This window comes from Squalius cephalus (assembly GCF_949319135.1).
Source record: "Squalius cephalus genome assembly, chromosome: 1".
Taxonomy (NCBI): domain Eukaryota; kingdom Metazoa; phylum Chordata; class Actinopteri; order Cypriniformes; family Leuciscidae; genus Squalius; species Squalius cephalus.
Window position 1 is genome coordinate 30,393 of NC_137122.1, and position 19,434 is coordinate 49,826.

The 19,434-nt window shown below is 41.4% G+C and overlaps 1 protein-coding gene across 2 annotated transcripts in view; it reads left to right on the top strand.

Annotated features, from left to right (window-relative positions):
* Nucleotides 1-2,852: 2,852 nt before the first annotated feature.
* Nucleotides 2,853-19,434, top strand: part of LOC307169465 (stonustoxin subunit beta-like) — a 47,783-nt gene continuing 31,201 nt past the window's right edge. Inside the window, exon 1 of one of the 2 annotated variants that reach the window (XM_079890126.1) lies at nt 2,853-2,977. The gene's annotated coding sequence lies outside the window, so the exon portion shown is untranslated. The remainder of the gene's footprint in view (nt 2,978-19,434) is intronic. The other variant, XM_079890127.1, reaches the window with a different exon arrangement.

A 19,434-nucleotide genomic window follows, 5' to 3' on the forward strand; every position in this document is an offset into this window, starting at 1 on the left:
TACTTTATGCTCAACCTAAAGCATGTGTTCACACAAATAATATGGATTCTTGCTCTTTTCCTCTTCACCGTCCAACACAACAAGGCTGCCCTTTATCTCCCTTGTTGTTCGCGCTGGTCATAGAACCTCTTGCTATTTTGCTGCGCTCTACGGGGGATTATAAGGGGATTGTAAGAGGAGATAAGGAGCATAAGGTGTCCTTATATGCAGACGATCTGCTTCTATATATTTCAGATCCATCTCTGTCTCTACCAAAAATTATGACCATGCTATCGGACTTCGGTAAAGTATCAGGATATAAAATTAACCTGTCAAAAAGCATATTGTTTCCGATCAGCTCTAGGGCAAAAGATCAAGTACATACACTCTCCCCTTTTCCCTTTGCTGTTTCAGACTGTTTTAAATATCTCGGAATAAATATCACACAGGAAATATCTGGCCTCTTCAGCAAAAACTTTGTAAACCTATATAAACAAACGGAGCAACAGATCGAGAGGTGGTCTAATCTCCCGATCTCTCTCGCTGGCCGAATTAATATTATAAGAATGAATGTTTTACCGAAATATTTATTTTTATTTCAGTGTGTTCCAATTTTGATTAATAAGAAATTTTTTACCAAAATAGATTCTTTAATTGCGTCCTTTATTTGGAATAAAAAGATACCAAGAATTAAAAAATCCTTTTTACAAAGACCCAAACCCATAGGAGGAATGGGATTGCCCAGCTTCCGGCTCTATTATTGGTCCTGTAATATTCGATGTATGTCATTTTGGAATGGATCTCACAAACCTGATTGGGAACAGATGGAAAATCAAGCTTTTTCTCCTAATACATTGAAATCATTAATACATTACACCTCTGATCTTTCTAAATTTAAGGCTCAGAATCCTGTTGTGTCCCACTCACTAAAAATTTGGTCTCAGATTAGAAGACATTTTCATTGGAATCAATGTTCAGTCCTTACACCAATAATTGGTAATCAAGCACATAAGCTGTTTTCAGGTCAAACATTTCAACAATGGGACCTTAAAGGAGTGCACACAATTAAAGACCTCTTCATTGATAAAATATTTCCAACATTTGAACAATTAATACATAAATTTAATATTGATAACAAAGACTTTTTTAAATACTTGCAAATGCGCAACTTTACTAAAGCAACATTTCCCTCTTTTCCCAATCAGCCTGAAGTATGTCCTATGAACAATGTATTATTGAACAACCCACTTAAAAAAGGTTCTATTTCTAGAATATATAATTACCTTTCACAGCTAGATAGTACAACTACACTTGATCATATAAAGGATGCTTGGAGTGAAGACTTGGGAATAAACATCACAGACGACCAATGGATCGAAGCTCAAGAGCGGGTCCACTCCTCTTCAGTTTGTATCAGACACGGTCTGCTGCAGTTTAAAATCCTGCACCGATTACACCTTTCCAAACAAAGACTATCCAGGATGTTTCCGGGAATGGACGCCTCTTGTGAACGTTGTGGCTATGCCCCTGCTTCATTGTCACATACATTTTGGGACTGTCCCCACATCACCCTCTATTGGTCTAAAATAATTGAGACTTTGTCAGCAATTTTTAATGTTAGACTCCCAGCAGATCCAGTAATGTCACTATTTGGTGTTGTACCTACAGATATACATTTGAACAGCTCACAAATTGGTGGTGTGGTGATGGCGCAGTGGATAAGACACAAGCCTTTGGTGTGAGAGACCCGGGTTCGAATCCACTGTGAGACACCAATGTGTCCCTGAGCAAGACACTTAACCCCTAGTTGCTCCAGAGGCGTGCGACCTCTGACATGTATAGCAATTGTAAGTCGCTTTGGATAAAAGCGTCAGCTAAATGAATAAATGTAAATTAATGTATTGTGTTTTGTGATGTTGCTAGCCAGACGTCTAATTTTACTAAACTGGAAAAATAAAATTCCTCCTACTCACCAAAACCTTCTTAGAGACGTAATGCAATATTTACAATTGGAAAAAATTAAATATTCTTTAAGGAAGAAAGAACAAAAATTTTACTCAATTTGGCAACCTTTTATTAATTATTACAATAAGTAAAATTGGACGGCCCCCCTAATGCCTGATTTGATAAAGTTTTTTAGAAAAAACCTACCTACCCTGCCTTTAAGCCTTGTAGCACTATTGTATCACACACTGTACCGATGCTTGTATCGAAATGACACTACCATGTGATTGATGACGTTAGAAGCTTCGAATGTCGTGCAGTATAATTTTTTTTTAAAACCTCATCCGATGCATAAAAAGGGAAATGATTATTGAGGAAGCATTATTTAAATGATTTAACACTACACATCCCTATAATATAAATTATATATATTTTAAACAGAACACCTAAAATATTCTTCTCAATTACTTTAATTATGATCACATACTTGTATATTTTATATCATTGATCAGTATGTGAATCTGTTTACCAGACTACACATCACACGAGTTGTGGCCTCATTGGCACAAATGATATATTTCTCATGTCTGTGAGGCATCTAGCCTATACGCTGAGTTTTGGTTCATTTATGAGACGAGCTTCAGTTCACGTGCAATGCAAGTGATCGCGCCGGCGCCTCCATGCCCTGATTATATTGTCTGCTATATTTGCATATGTATTAAATCCAGGTGGGATATAAGATAACATAATCTGATACAGAATATAATGTATATTGTAGGCCTATATGCAGGGGCGGACTGGGACAAAAATTCAGCCCTGGCACTATAGCCACACAAACACAGTATACTGCCAAAAATGATTGTATACTGCCAGAAAGCATTTCAAGGTCAAAGGGGCAATGACCACTGGGCCACCTCCCCTCCAACCTTTCTTAACATTTCTGAGAACACTTTTTTCTGACAACACACTTTTTCATGAGACATTTCCTCAGTAGCAGAACTTAACTAGAACTACAGCCTCAGACTTCTTACCATATCAGGAACAGAGACTCCAGGTAAGATGTGATTTTAAAACAATATCAACAGGCAGTGTCAGTGTGTTTTGGAGTAAAGGTTAAGAGAAGGTTAATACAATGCTCAGCAAATCAATCTACATGTTCACTGAAAGAAAAAGTTAAAGCAAGTTTTCAGAGGATAGACATTAGTAATTGTGAAAATATTGTAATATCTCTGTAAAGCTGCTTTGAAACAATCTACATTGTTAAAAGCGTTATATAAATGAAGATGACTTGACTTGACTTGAAACCATGAAGTTGAAACTCGAAATACTAAAAAGTGCAAAGTTGTATTTAACTATTATATTATCTTTTACCTTTTATATTACTGATATATATGTGTGTGTGTGTGTGTGTGTGTGTGTGTGTGTGTGTGTGCTGTGCTAGCAGAATGAGTCAGAATGTTAATTCTTCTTAATATCATTAATTCATCTTTCTCACTAGGATACGTACTAAAAACCTTTAAGCTGGCTATGATTAAACCCCTTGTTAAAAAAACGCAACTTGATCGTACAGAATTAGTCAATTACAGGCTGATCTCAAATCTACCTTTTCTGTCAAAGATACTAGAAAAGGCAGTATCTCCACAACTGTGTTCCTTTTTAGAAAGAAATGATATCTGCGAGGATTTTCAGTCAGGATTTAGACCGTACCATAATAAATGGTAAAAAAAAATTAAACAATAAACCATTATAAATGATTTGCTCTTATCATCCGATCATGGTTGTATCTCTCTATTAGTGTTACTCGATCTTAGTGCTGCATTTGACACTATCGACCACAACATTCTTTTAAATAGACTCTGAAAATGATGTTGGCATTAGTGGAATTGCATTAGCATGATTTAAATCATACTTATCTGACCATTATCAGCAGGGGTTAAATTGGGATTTATTATGTGGGGGGGATCTCCTTAGGGGGGTCCGGGGGTATGCCCCCCTCTGGAATTTTATTTGAAAAATAAACCATTTAATGACACTTTCTGGAGAGTTTTGTGCAAAGAAATAGAGAAATTGAGTCTTACATGATATGTGAAAAACTGCAAGGTTAAGAGCATATGCTTTGCATTGTTGTAGTATCAACAAGTATTAGGACATTTAGCATTTACATTACTGTTAATCAGTCATCACTTGATTACACATTGTATTACCCTGTTATGATACAGTGACCCATACAATGTGCCAAACATAATGTGCCACATGAAGAGACAGTGCAGCATATGACAGTAGCAACAGCTGAGAAGATTTGGGTCTGTGGTGACAAGGTCCACCTCACACAAACTTCCTTCTCCCATTCTCTCTCTTTACTAAAAGAGAAACCCACTCTAAATCCAGCACATCTGGAAAATTACAGTATTACAGACCACATTGCTAGAACTGCCCGGTCATGTAGATTTACCTTGTACAACATTAGGAGGATCAGGCCCTTCCTTTCAGAGCTACACAACTCCTTGTCGATGATGACGATCCATAACAACAGAGCCTAAACCAATGAGAAAGCAGGACAGTGATGACGATACATAACAACAGAGCCTAAACTAATGAGAACGCAGGACAGTGATGACGATACATAACAACAGAGCCTAAACCAATGAGAACACGGGACAGTGATGACGATACATAACAACAGAGCCTAAACCAATGAGAACGCAGGACAGTGATGACGATACATAACAACAGAGCCTAAACTAATGAGAATGTGGGACAGTGATGACGATACATAACAACAGAGCATAAAATAATGAGAACGCAGGACAGTGATGATGATTCATAACAACAGAGCCTAAACCAATGAGAATGCGGAACAGTTTTGATGAAACATAACAACAGAGCCTAAACCAATGAGAACGCGGGACAGTGATGACGATTCATAACAACACAGCCTAAACCAATGAGAACACAGGACAGTGATGACAATTCATAACAACACAGCCTAAACCAATGAGAACGCAGGACAGTGATGACGATACATAACAACAGAGCTTAAACCAATGAGAATGCAGGACAGTGATGACGATACATAACAACAGAGCCTAAACTAATGAGAACGCGGGACAGTGATGACGATTCATAACAACACAGCCTAAACCAATGAGAACACAGGACAGTGATGACAATTCATAACAACACAGCCTAAACCAATGAGAACGCAGGACAGTGATGACGATACATAACAACAGAGCTTAAACCAATGAGAATGCAGGACAGTGATGACGATACATAACAACAGAGCCTAAACCAATGAGAACGCGGGACAGTGATGACGATTCATAACAACACAGCCTAAACCAATGAGAACACAGGACAGTGATGACAATTCATAACAACACAGCCTAAACCAATGAGAACGCAGGACAGTGATGACGATACATAACAACAGAGCCTAAACCAATGAGAATGCAGGACAGTGATGACGATTCATAACAACACAGCTTAAACCAATGAGAACGCGGGACAGTGATGACGATACATAACAACAGAGCCTAAACCAATGAGAACGCAGGACAGTGATGACGATACATAACAACACAGCTTAAACCAATGAGAACGCGGGACAGTGATGACGATACATAACAACAGAGCCTAAACCAATGAGAACGCAGGACAGTGATGACGATTCATAACAACACAGCTTAAACCAATGAGAACGCGGGACAGTGATGACGATACATAACAACAGAGCCTAAACCAATGAGAACGCAGGACAGTGATGACGATACATAACAACACAGCTTAAACCAATGAGAACGCGGGACAGTGATGACGATACATAACAACAGAGCATAAACTAATGAGAACGTGGGACAGTGATGACGATTCATAACAACAGAGCCTAAACCAATGAGAACGCGGGACAGTGATGACGATTCATAACAACACAGCCTAAACCAATGAGAACGCAGGACAGTGATGACGATACATAACAACACAGCTTAAACCAATGAGAACGCGGGACAGTGATGACGATACATAACAACACAGCTTAAACCAATGAGAACGCGGGACAGTGATGACGATACATAACAACAGAGCCTAAACCAATGAGAACGCAGGACAGTGATGACGATACATAACAACACAGCTTAAACCAATGAGAACGCGGGACAGTGATGACGATACATAACAACAGAGCATAAACTAATGAGAACGTGGGACAGTGATGACGATTCATAACAACAGAGCCTAAACCAATGAGAACGCGGGACAGTGATGACGATTCATAACAACACAGCCTAAACCAATGAGAATGCGGAACAGTTTTGATGAAACATAACAACAGAGCTTAAACCAATGAGAATGCAGGACAGTGATAACGATACATAACAACAGAGCTTAAACCAATGAGAATGCAGGACAGTGATGACGATTCATAACAACAGAGCCTAAACCAATGAGAACGTGGGACAGCGATGGCGATACATAACAACAGAGCTTAAACCAATGAGAATGCAGGACAGTGATGACGATTCATAACAACAGAGCCTAAACCAATGAGAACGCGGGACAGTGATGACGATACATAACAACAGAGCCTAAACCAATGAGAATGCAGGACAGTGATGACGATACATAACAACAGAGCCTAAACCAATGAGAATGCAGGACAGTGATGACGATTCATAACAACAGAGCCTAAACCAATGAGAACGCGGGACAGTGATGACGATACATAACAACAGAGCCTAAACCAATGAGAACGCGGGACAGTTATGACAATCCATAACAACAGAGCATAAACCAATGAGAATGCAGGACAGTGATGACGATACATAACAACAAAGCCTAAACCAATGAGAACGCGGGACAGTGATGACGATACATAACAACAGAGCCTAAACCAATGAGAATGCAGGACAGTGATGACGATTCATAACAACACAGCCTAAACCAATGAGAACACAGGACAGTGATGACAATTCATAACAACAGAGCATAAACTAATGAGAACGCGGGACAGTGATGACGATACATAACAACAGAGCCTAAACCAATGAGAATGCAGGACAGTGATGACGATTCATAACAACAGAGCCTAAACCAATGAGAATGCGGAACAGTGATGACGATACATAACAACAGAGCATAAACTAATGAGAACGCGGGACAGTGATGACGATTCATAACAACAGAGCCTAAACCAATGAGAATGCAGGACAGTGATGACGATTCATAACAACAGAGCCTAAACCAATGAGAATGCAGGACAGTGATGACGATTCATAACAACACAGCTTAAACCAATGAGAACGCGGGACAGTGATGACGATACATAACAACAGAGCCTAAACCAATGAGAACGCAGGACAGTGATGACGATACATAACAACACAGCTTAAACCAATGAGAACGCGGGACAGTGATGACGATACATAACAACAGAGCCTAAACTAATGAGAACGTGGGACAGTGATGACGATTCATAACAACAGAGCCTAAACCAATGAGAATGCAGAACAGTGATGACGATTCATAACAACAGAGCCTAAACCAATGAGAACGCGGGACAGTGATGACGATACATAACAACATAGCCTAAACCAATGAGAATGCAGGACAGTGATGACGATACATAACAACAGAGCCTAAACCAATGAGAATGCAGGACAGTGATGACGATTCATAACAACAGAGCCTAAACCAATGAGAACGCAGGACAGTTTTGACAAAACATAACAACAGAGCCTAAACCAATGAGAACGCAGGACAGTGATGACGATACATAACAACAGAGCCTAAACCAATGAGAATGCAGAACAGTGATGACGATTCATAACAACAGAGCCTAAACCAATGAGAACGCGGGACAGTGATGACGATACATAACAACATAGCCTAAACCAATGAGAATGCAGGACAGTGATGACGATACATAACAACAGAGCCTAAACCAATGAGAATGCAGGACAGTGATGACGATTCATAACAACAGAGCCTAAACCAATGAGAACGCAGGACAGTGATGACGATACATAACAACATAGCCTAAACCAATGAGAACGCAGGACAGTGATGACGATACATAACAACAGAGCCTAAACCAATGAGAATGCAGGACAGTGATGACGATACATAACAACAGAGCTTAAACCAATTAGAACGCAGGACAGTTTTGACAAAACATAACAACAGAGCCTAAACCAATGAGAACGCAGGACAGTGATGACGATTCATAACAACACAGCCTAAACCAATGAGAACGCAGGACAGTGATGACGATTCATAACAACAGAGCCTAAACCAATGAGAACGCGGAACAGTTTTGATGAAACATAACAACAGAGCTTAAACCAATGAGAATGCAGGACAGTGATGACGATTCATAACAACAGAGCCTAAACCAATGAGAACGCGGGACAGTGATGACGATACATAACAACAGAGCCTAAACCAATGAGAACGCGGGACAGTGATGACGATACATAACAACAGAGCCTAAACCAATGAGAATGCAGGACAGTGATGACGATTCATAACAACAGAGCCTAAACCAATGAGAATGCAGGACAGTGATGACGATACATAACAACAGAGCCTAAACCAATGAGAATGCAGGACAGTGATGACGATTCATAACAACAGAGCCTAAACCAATGAGAATGCAGAACAGTGATGACGATACATAACAACAGAGCATAAACTAATGAGAACGCGGGACAGTGATGACGATACATAACAACAGAGCCTAAACCAATGAGAACGCGGGACAGTGATGACGATTCATAACAACAGAGCCTAAACCAATGAGAACGCGGGACAGTGATGACGATACATAACAACAGAGCCTAAACCAATGAGAATGCAGGACAGTGATGACGATACATAACAACAGAGCCTAAACCAATGAGAATGCAGGACAGTGATGACGATTCATAACAACAGAGCCTAAACCAATGAGAACGCGGGACAGTGATGACGATACATAACAACAGAGCATAAACTAATGAGAACGCGGGACAGTGATGACGATTCATAACAACAGAGCCTAAACCAATGAGAATGCAGGACAGTGATGACGATACATAACAACAAAGCCTAAACCAATGAGAACGCGGGACAGTGATGACGATACATAACAACAGAGCCTAAACCAATGAGAATGCAGGACAGTGATGACGATACATAACAACACAGCTTAAACCAATGAGAACGCGGGACAGTGATGACGATACATAACAACACAGCTTAAACCAATGAGAACGCGGGACAGTGATGACGATTCATAACAACAGAGCCTAAACCAATGAGAATGCAGGACAGTGATGACGATACATAACAACAAAGCCTAAACCAATGAGAACGCGGGACAGTGATGACGATACATAACAACAGAGCCTAAACCAATGAGAACGCGGGACAGTGATGACGATACATAACAACAGAGCCTAAACCAATGAGAATGCAGGACAGTGATGACGATTCATAACAACAGAGCCTAAACCAATGAGAACGCGGGACAGTGATGACGATACATAACAACAGAGCATAAACTAATGAGAACGCGGGACAGTGATGACGATTCATAACAACAGAGCCTAAACCAATGAGAATGCAGGACAGTGATGACGATACATAACAACAAAGCCTAAACCAATGAGAACGCGGGACAGTGATGACGATACATAACAACAGAGCCTAAACCAATGAGAACGCGGGACAGTGATGACGATACATAACAACAGAGCCTAAACCAATGAGAATGCAGGACAGTGATGACGATTCATAACAACAGAGCCTAAACCAATGAGAATGCAGGACAGTGATGACGATACATAACAACAGAGCCTAAACCAATGAGAATGCAGGACAGTGATGACGATTCATAACAACAGAGCCTAAACCAATGAGAATGCAGAACAGTGATGACGATACATAACAACAGAGCCTAAACCAATGAGAACGCGGGACAGTGATGACGATACATAACAACAGAGCCTAAACCAATGAGAATGCAGGACAGTTATGACGATTCATAACAACAGAGCCTAAACCAATGAGAATGCAGGACAGTGATGACGATACATAACAACAGAGCATAAACTAATGAGAACGCGGGACAGTGATGACGATACATAACAACAGAGCCTAAACCAATGAGAACGCGGGACAGTGATGACGATTCATAACAACAGAGCCTAAACCAATGAGAACGCGGGACAGTGATGACGATACATAACAACAGAGCCTAAACCAATGAGAATGCAGGACAGTGATGACGATACATAACAACAGAGCCTAAACCAATGAGAATGCAGGACAGTGATGACGATTCATAACAACAGAGCCTAAACCAATGAGAACGCGGGACAGTGATGACGATACATAACAACAGAGCATAAACTAATGAGAACGCGGGACAGTGATGACGATTCATAACAACAGAGCCTAAACCAATGAGAATGCAGGACAGTGATGACGATACATAACAACAAAGCCTAAACCAATGAGAACGCGGGACAGTGATGACGATACATAACAACAGAGCCTAAACCAATGAGAATGCAGGACAGTGATGACGATTCATAACAACACAGCCTAAACCAATGAGAACACAGGACAGTGATGACAATTCATAACAACAGAGCATAAACTAATGAGAACGCGGGACAGTGATGACGATACATAACAACAGAGCCTAAACCAATGAGAATGCAGGACAGTGATGACGATTCATAACAACAGAGCCTAAACCAATGAGAATGCGGAACAGTGATGACGATACATAACAACAGAGCCTAAACCAATGAGAACGCGGGACAGTGATGACGATTCATAACAACACAGCCTAAACCAATGAGAACGTGGGACAGCGATGACGATACATAACAACAGAGCCTAAACCAATGAGAACGCGGGACAGTGATGACGATTCATAACAACAGAGCCTAAACCAATGAGAACGCGGGACAGTGATGACGATACATAACAACAGAGCCTAAACCAATGAGAATGCAGGACAGTGATGACGATTCATAACAACAGAGCCTAAACCAATGAGAATGCAGGACAGTGATGACGATACATAACAACAGAGCCTAAACCAATGAGAATGCAGGACAGTGATGACGATTCATAACAACAGAGCCTAAACCAATGAGAATGCAGAACAGTGATGACGATACATAACAACAGAGCATAAACTAATGAGAACGCGGGACAGTGATGACGATACATAACAACAGAGCCTAAACCAATGAGAACGCGGGACAGTGATGACGATTCATAACAACAGAGCCTAAACCAATGAGAACGCGGGACAGTGATGACGATACATAACAACAGAGCCTAAACCAATGAGAACGCGGGACAGTGATGACGATTCATAACAACAGAGCCTAAACCAATGAGAATGCGGAACAGTGATGACGATTCATAACAACAGAGCATAAACTAATCAGTCCCTCCAGGATTTCGCGATTTTTTTGTGTGATTTTTGCGATCAAAATGACTGATTTTGTGGTGGTAATTTCCAGAAATTTGTGAAAAAATTTGCGATTTTTATATTTTATAATTAGGACATCACATTTACCATAATAGTATTATGTCAGATGCACAATAGTCATACATGACACAAATCACAAACAAAAATTCTAATGAAATTCTCATCAAATGAAAAACTTTTGAAACAGCCTATATTAAATATTATTAGAGCAGGTGTAGTAATCAGGCATGTGATTGGTGAAGGACAAAAAAGCAGGAAAATATACTGAAATTCAGTCAGGCAATCATACATTTCACAATTTTATATTTATATATGAATGTCAAGAATTCAGAAGTGTGTATATTTATATAGCCTACTACACTACACTACACAGAAATAACATACAATCAAATTATGCTTATTTTAAATGTATTGTGCAGGCTAGGTATACAAAAATATAGGCTTTTAATAATATTTCAGTGCGCAAAACCATGAAAATATGAAATGCTTCAAAACAGAGCGTGCAAAGCGCGTATGCGCATCGCGGGTGCAGAATGATGTGCTCAAAGCAACATGGAGTCACAGTGTGCTGTCCTGCACAAGTGCGCATTTAAAAGTTAACGGCACAAAGCGAAGAAATGTCGAGCGCACAAATCCTAGTGTCTATCTGTCCAACAGTTTATTGATCATTTGTTTCTTCACAGTTTTAAATTCCAGTTATTGTGCGTTTGATGCCGATTAGTCCTTGTGATGTGTGTGATCTAACAGGCACACGGTAGCGAGTCGTTTAAAAACAGCAACAAACTCCAACAAAATAAAGTCATTTTATGCAAATCCACAGCCTTTTCTCTACAGATCAAGCATTATAATGTGAATATCATATTGGAGAGAGTTTTACCGTGCATGTATGCTGCTGCAACCGGACGAGGCGCGCGCGCTGTTCCTACTGAATGGAGAATGATTGACAGCCGCAGAGGAGGGAAAACGAGTTTTCGTAAACTTTAATGATGTAAATAAACTTCTGTCCCTCACATTAAGCTATGAAATAGGCTTCAGATGAATTTGTCACCCAAACTGACGTGAAAAAAGCGGGAGGCGCCGAAAAGCGCGCTGTTTGCATCCCTGTACTTGGAAAGGAAGGAAAAATGCATCTCTTTGCCATCTGTAACCATGGTGACGTGCCGCCCGGTGTGCGGGTGTGGCCCTGTTGCGCCGGGATGGCGATTGTGGTTTAAATGCGTTTTACATTACAGGCTTCAGTAAATCGAGGAAAAGGAGTTTCCCCTTTTCCCGCAACATCTGTATCCACGTAAAAATGCATTGAAACTTAATTAAACTAGATATATTTCAAACGGGTGATTATAATTTAATGTTTTGTGATTATTAATTTTTGTGATTATTTTGCGGTTAAATTAGGAATTATGCAGGATCGCAAAAAAATGCAACAATTTGTTGATTTTGCGTTGTATTCAGCGATCGCGGAATCGCGAAAAACTGGAGGGACTGACTAATGAGAACGCGGGACAGTGATGACGATTCATAACAACAGAGCCTAAACCAATGAGAACGCGGGACAGTGATGACGATACATAACAACAGAGCATAAACTAATGAGAACGCGGGACAGTGATGACGATTCATAACAACAGAGCCTAAACCAATGAGAACGCGGGACAGTGATGACGATACATAACAACACAGCCTAAACCAATGAGAATGCGGAACAGTTTTGATGAAACATAACAACAGAGCCTAAACCAATGAGAACGCGGGACAGTTTTGACGATCCATAACAACAGAGCCTAAACCAATGAGAACGCAGGACAGTGATGACGATACATAACAACACAGCCTAAACCAATGAGAATGCGGAACAGTTTTGATGAAACATAACAACAGAGCCTAAACCAATGAGAACGCGGGACAGTGATGACGATTCATAACAACAGAGCCTAAACCAATGAGAACGCGGGACAGTGATGACGATTCATAACAACACAGCCTAAACCAATGAGAACGCAGGACAGTGATGACGATTCATAACAACACAGCCTAAACCAATGAGAACGCGGGACAGTGATGACGATTCATAACAACAGAGCCTAAACCAATGAGAACGCGGGACAGTGATGACGATTCATAACAACAGAGCCTAAACCAATGAGAACGCGGGACAGTGATGACGATTCATAACAACACAGCCTAAACCAATGAGAACACAGGACAGTGATGACGATTCATAACAACAGAGCCTAAACCAATGAGAACGCGGGACAGTGATGACGATTCATAACAACAGAGCCTAAACCAATGAGAACGCGGGACAGTGATGACGATTCATAACAACAGAGCCTAAACCAATGAGAACGCAGGACAGTGATGACGATTCATAACAACACAGCCTAAACCAATGAGAACACAGGACAGTGATGACAATTCATAACAACAGAGCATAAACTAATGAGAACGCGGGACAGTTATGACAATCCATAACAACAGGGGGTAAACCAATGAGAACGCAGGACAGTGATGACGATTTATAACAACAGAGCCTAAACCAATGAGAACGCGGGATAGTTTTGACGATCCATAACAACAGAGCCTAAACCAATGAGAACGCAGGACAGTGATGACGATACATAACAACACAGCCTAAACCAATGAGAACGCGGGACAGTTTTGACGATCCATAACAACACAGCCTAAACCAATGAGAACGCGGGACAGTGATGACGATTCATAACAACAGAGCCTAAACCAATGAGAACGCGGGATAGTTTTGACGATCCATAACAACAGAGCCTAAACCAATGAGAACGCAGGACAGTGATGACGATACATAACAACACAGCCTAAACCAATGAGAACGCGGGACAGTTTTGACGATCCATAACAACACAGCCTAAACCAATGAGAACGCGGGACAGTGATGACGATTCATAACAACAGAGCCTAAACCAATGAGAACGCGGGACAGTGATGACGATTCATAACAACACAGCCTAAACCAATGAGAACGCAGGACAGTGATGACGATTCATAACAACACAGCCTAAACCAATGAGAACGCGGGACAGTGATGACGATACATAACAACATAGCTTAAACCAATTAGAACGCAGGACAGTTTTGACGATTCATAACAACAGAGCCTAAACCAATGAGAACGCAGGACAGTGATGACGATTCATAACAACACAGCCTAAACCAATGAGAACGCAGGACAGTGATGACGATTCATAACAACACAGCCTAAACTAATGAGAACGCGGGACAGCGATGGCGATACATAACAACATAGCTTAAACCAATTAGAACGCAGGACAGTTTTGACGATCCATAACAACAGAGCCTAAACCAATGAGAACGCAGGACAGTGATGACGATACATAACAACACAGCCTAAACCAATGAGAACGCAGGGCAGTGATGACGATTCATAACAACAGAGCCTAAACCAATGAGAACGCAGGACAGTGATGACGATACATAACAACACAGCCTAAACCAATGAGAATGCAGGACAGTGATGACAATCCATAACAACAGAGCGTAAACCAATGAGAACGCAGGGCAGTGATGACGATCCATAACAACAGAGCCTAAACCAATGAGAACGCAGGACAGTGATGACGATACATAACAACACAGCCTAAACCAATGAGAATGCAGGACAGTGATGACAATCCATAACAACAGAGCGTAAACCAATGAGAACGCAGGGCAGTGATGACGATCCATAACAACAGAGCCTAAACCAATGAGAACGCAGGACAGTGATGACGATACATAACAACACAGCCTAAACCAATGAGAATGCAGGACAGTGATGACAATCCATAACAACAGAGCGTAAACCAATGAGAATGCGGAACAGTTTTGATGAAACATAACAACAGAGCCTAAACCAATGAGAACGCGGGACAGTTTTGACGATCCATAACAACAGAGCCTAAACCAATGAGAACGCAGGACAGTGATGACGATACATAACAACACAGCCTAAACCAATGAGAATGCGGAACAGTTTTGATGAAACATAACAACAGAGCCTAAACCAATGAGAACGCGGGACAGTGATGACGATTCATAACAACAGAGCCTAAACCAATGAGAATGCAGGACAGTGATGACGATTCATAACAACACAGCCTAAACCAATGAGAACGCAGGACAGTGATGACGATACATAACAACAGAGCCTAAACCAATGAGAACGCGGGACAGTGATGACGATTCATAACAACAGAGCATAAACTAATGAGAACGCGGGACAGTTATGACAATCCATAACAACAGGGGGTAAACCAATGAGAACGCAGGACAGTGATGACGATTTATAACAACACAGCCTAAACCAATGAGAACGCGGGACAGTTTTGACGATCCATAACAACAGAGCCTAAACCAATGAGAACGCAGGACAGTGATGACGATACATAACAACACAGCCTAAACCAATGAGAACGCGGGACAGTTTTGACGATCCATAACAACAGAGCCTAAACCAATGAGAACGCGGGACAGTTTTGACGATCCATAACAACACAGCCTAAACCAATGAGAACGCGGGACAGTGATGACGATTCATAACAACAGAGCCTAAACCAATGAGAACGCAGGACAGTGATGACGATTCATAACAACACAGCCTAAACCAATGAGAACGCAGGACAGTGATGACGATTCATAACAACAGAGCCTAAACCAATGAGAACGCGGGACAGTGATGACGATTCATAACAACACAGCCTAAACCAATGAGAACGCAGGACAGTGATGACGATTCATAACAACATAGCCTAAACCAATGAGAACGCGGGACAGTGATGACGATTCATAACAACACAGCCTAAACCAATGAGAACGCAGGACAGTGATGACGATACATAACAACAGAGCCTAAACCAATGAGAACGCAGGACAGTGATGACGATTCATAACAACAGAGCCTAAACCAATGAGAACGCGGGACAGTGATGACGATTCATAACAACATAGCCTAAACCAATGAGAACGCGGGACAGTGATGACGATTCATAACAACACAGCCTAAACCAATGAGAACGCAGGACAGTGATGACGATTCATAACAACAGAGCCTAAACCAATGAGAACGCGGGACAGTGATGACGATTCATAACAACAGAGCCTAAACCAATGAGAACGCGGGACAGTGATGACGATTCATAACAACACAGCCTAAACCAATGAGAACGCAGGACAGTGATGACGATTCATAACAACATAGCCTAAACCAATGAGAACGCAGGACAGTGATGACGATTCATAACAACATAGCCTAAACCAATGAGAACGCAGGACAGTGATGACGATTCATAACAACACAGCCTAAACCAATGAGAACGTGGGACAGCGATGGCGATACATAACAACAGAGCTTAAACCAATTAGAACGCAGGACAGTTTTGACAAAACATAACAACAGAGCCTAAACCAATGAGAACGCAGGACAGTGATGACAATCCATAACAACAGAGCGTAAACCAATGAGAATGCAGGACAGTGATGACGATACATAACAACAGAGCGTAAACCAATGAGAATGCAGGACAGTGATGACGATACATAACAACACAGCCTAAACCAATGAGAATGCAGGACAGTGATGACGATTCATAACAACACAGCCTAAACCAATGAGAACGCAGGACAGTGATGACGATTCATAACAACAGAGCCTAAACCAATGAGAACGCGGGACAGTGATGACGATTCATAACAACAGAGCCTAAACCAATGAGAACGCGGGACAGTGATGACGATACATAACAACAGAGCGTAAACCAATGAGAATGCAGGACAGTGATGACGATACATAACAACACAGCCTAAACCAATGAGAACGCAGGACAGTGATGACGATACATAACAACACAGCCTAAACCAATGAGAACGCAGGACAGTGATGACGATTCATAACAACAGAGCCTAAACCAATGAGAGCGCGGGACAGTGATGACGATTCATAACAACAGAGCCTAAACCAATGAGAACGCGGGACAGTGATGACGATTCATAACAACACAGCCTAAACCAATGAGAACGCAGGACAGTGATGACGATTCATAACAACACAGCCTAAACCAATGAGAACGCGGGACAGTGATGACGATTCATAACAACATAGCCTAAACCAATGAGAACGCGGGACAGTTATGACAATCCATAACAACAGAGCCTAAACCAATGAGAACGCGGGACAGTGATGACGATTCATAACAACATAGCCTAAACCAATGAGAACGCAGGACAGTGATGACGATACATAACAACAGAGCGTAAACCAATGAGAATGCAGGACAGTGATAACGATACATAACAACACAGCCTAAACCAATGAGAACGCAGGACAGTGATGACGATTCATAACAACACAGCCTAAACCAATGAGAACGCGGGACAGTGATGACGATACATAACAACAGAGCTTAAACCAATGAGAATGCAGGACAGTGATGACGATTCATAACAACACAGCCTAAACCAATGAGAACGCAGGACAGTGATGACGATTCATAACAACAGAGCCTAAACCAATGAGAACGCGGGACAGTGATGACGATTCATAACAACAGAGCCTAAACCAATGAGAACGCGGGACAGTGATGACGATTCATAACAACACAGCCTAAACCAATGAGAACGCAGGACAGTGATGACGATTCATAACAACACAGCCTAAACCAATGAGAACGCGGGACAGTGATGACGATTCATAACAACATAGCCTAAACCAATGAGAACGCAGGACAGTGATGACGATTCATAACAACATAGCCTAAACCAATGAGAACGCAGGACAGTGATGACGATTCATAACAACACAGCCTAAACCAATGAGAACGTGGGACAGCGATGGCGATACATAACAACAGAGCTTAAACCAATTAGAACGCAGGACAGTTTTGACAAAACATAACAACAGAGCCTAAACCAATGAGAACGCAGGACAGTGATGACAATCCATAACAACAGAGCGTAAACCAATGAGAATGCAGGACAGTGATGACGATACATAACAACAGAGCGTAAACCAATGAGAACGCAGGACAGTGATGACGATTCATAACAACAGAGCCTAAACCAATGAGAACGCAGGACAGTGATGACGATTCATAACAACACAGCCTAAACCAATGAGAACGCAGGACAGTGATGACGATTCATAACAACAGAGCCTAAACCAATGAGAACGCGGGACAGTGATGACGATTCATAACAACACAGCCTAAACCAATGAGAACGCAGGACAGTGATGACGATTCATAACAACATAGCCTAAACCAATGAGAACGCGGGACAGTGATGACGATTCATAACAACACAGCCTAAACCAATGAGAACGCGGGACAGTGATGACGATTCATAACAACATAGCCTAAACCAATGAGAACGCGGGACAGTGATGACGATTCATAACAACACAGCCTAAACCAATGAGAACGCGGGACAGTGATGACGATACATAACAACAGAGCCTAAACCAATGAGAACGCAGGACAGTGATGACGATTCATAACAACAGAGCCTAAACCAATGAGAACGCGGGACAGTGATGACGATTCATAACAACATAGCCTAAACCAATGAGAACGCGGGACAGTGATGACGATTCATAACAACACAGCCTAAACCAATGAGAACGCAGGACAGTGATGACGATTCATAACAACAGAGCCTAAACCAATGAGAACGCGGGACAGTGATGACGATTCATAACAACACAGCCTAAACCAATGAGAACGCGGGACAGTGATGACGATTCATAACAACACAGCCTAAACCAATGAGAACGCAGGACAGTGATGACGATTCATAACAACAGAGCCTAAACCAATGAGAACGCGGGACAGTGATGACGATTCATAACAACACAGCCTAAACCAATGAGAACGCAGGACAGTGATGACGATTCATAACAACATAGCCTAAACCAATGAGAACGCAGGACAGTGATGACAATTCATAACAACATAGCCTAAACCAATGAGAACGCAGGACAGTGATGACGATTC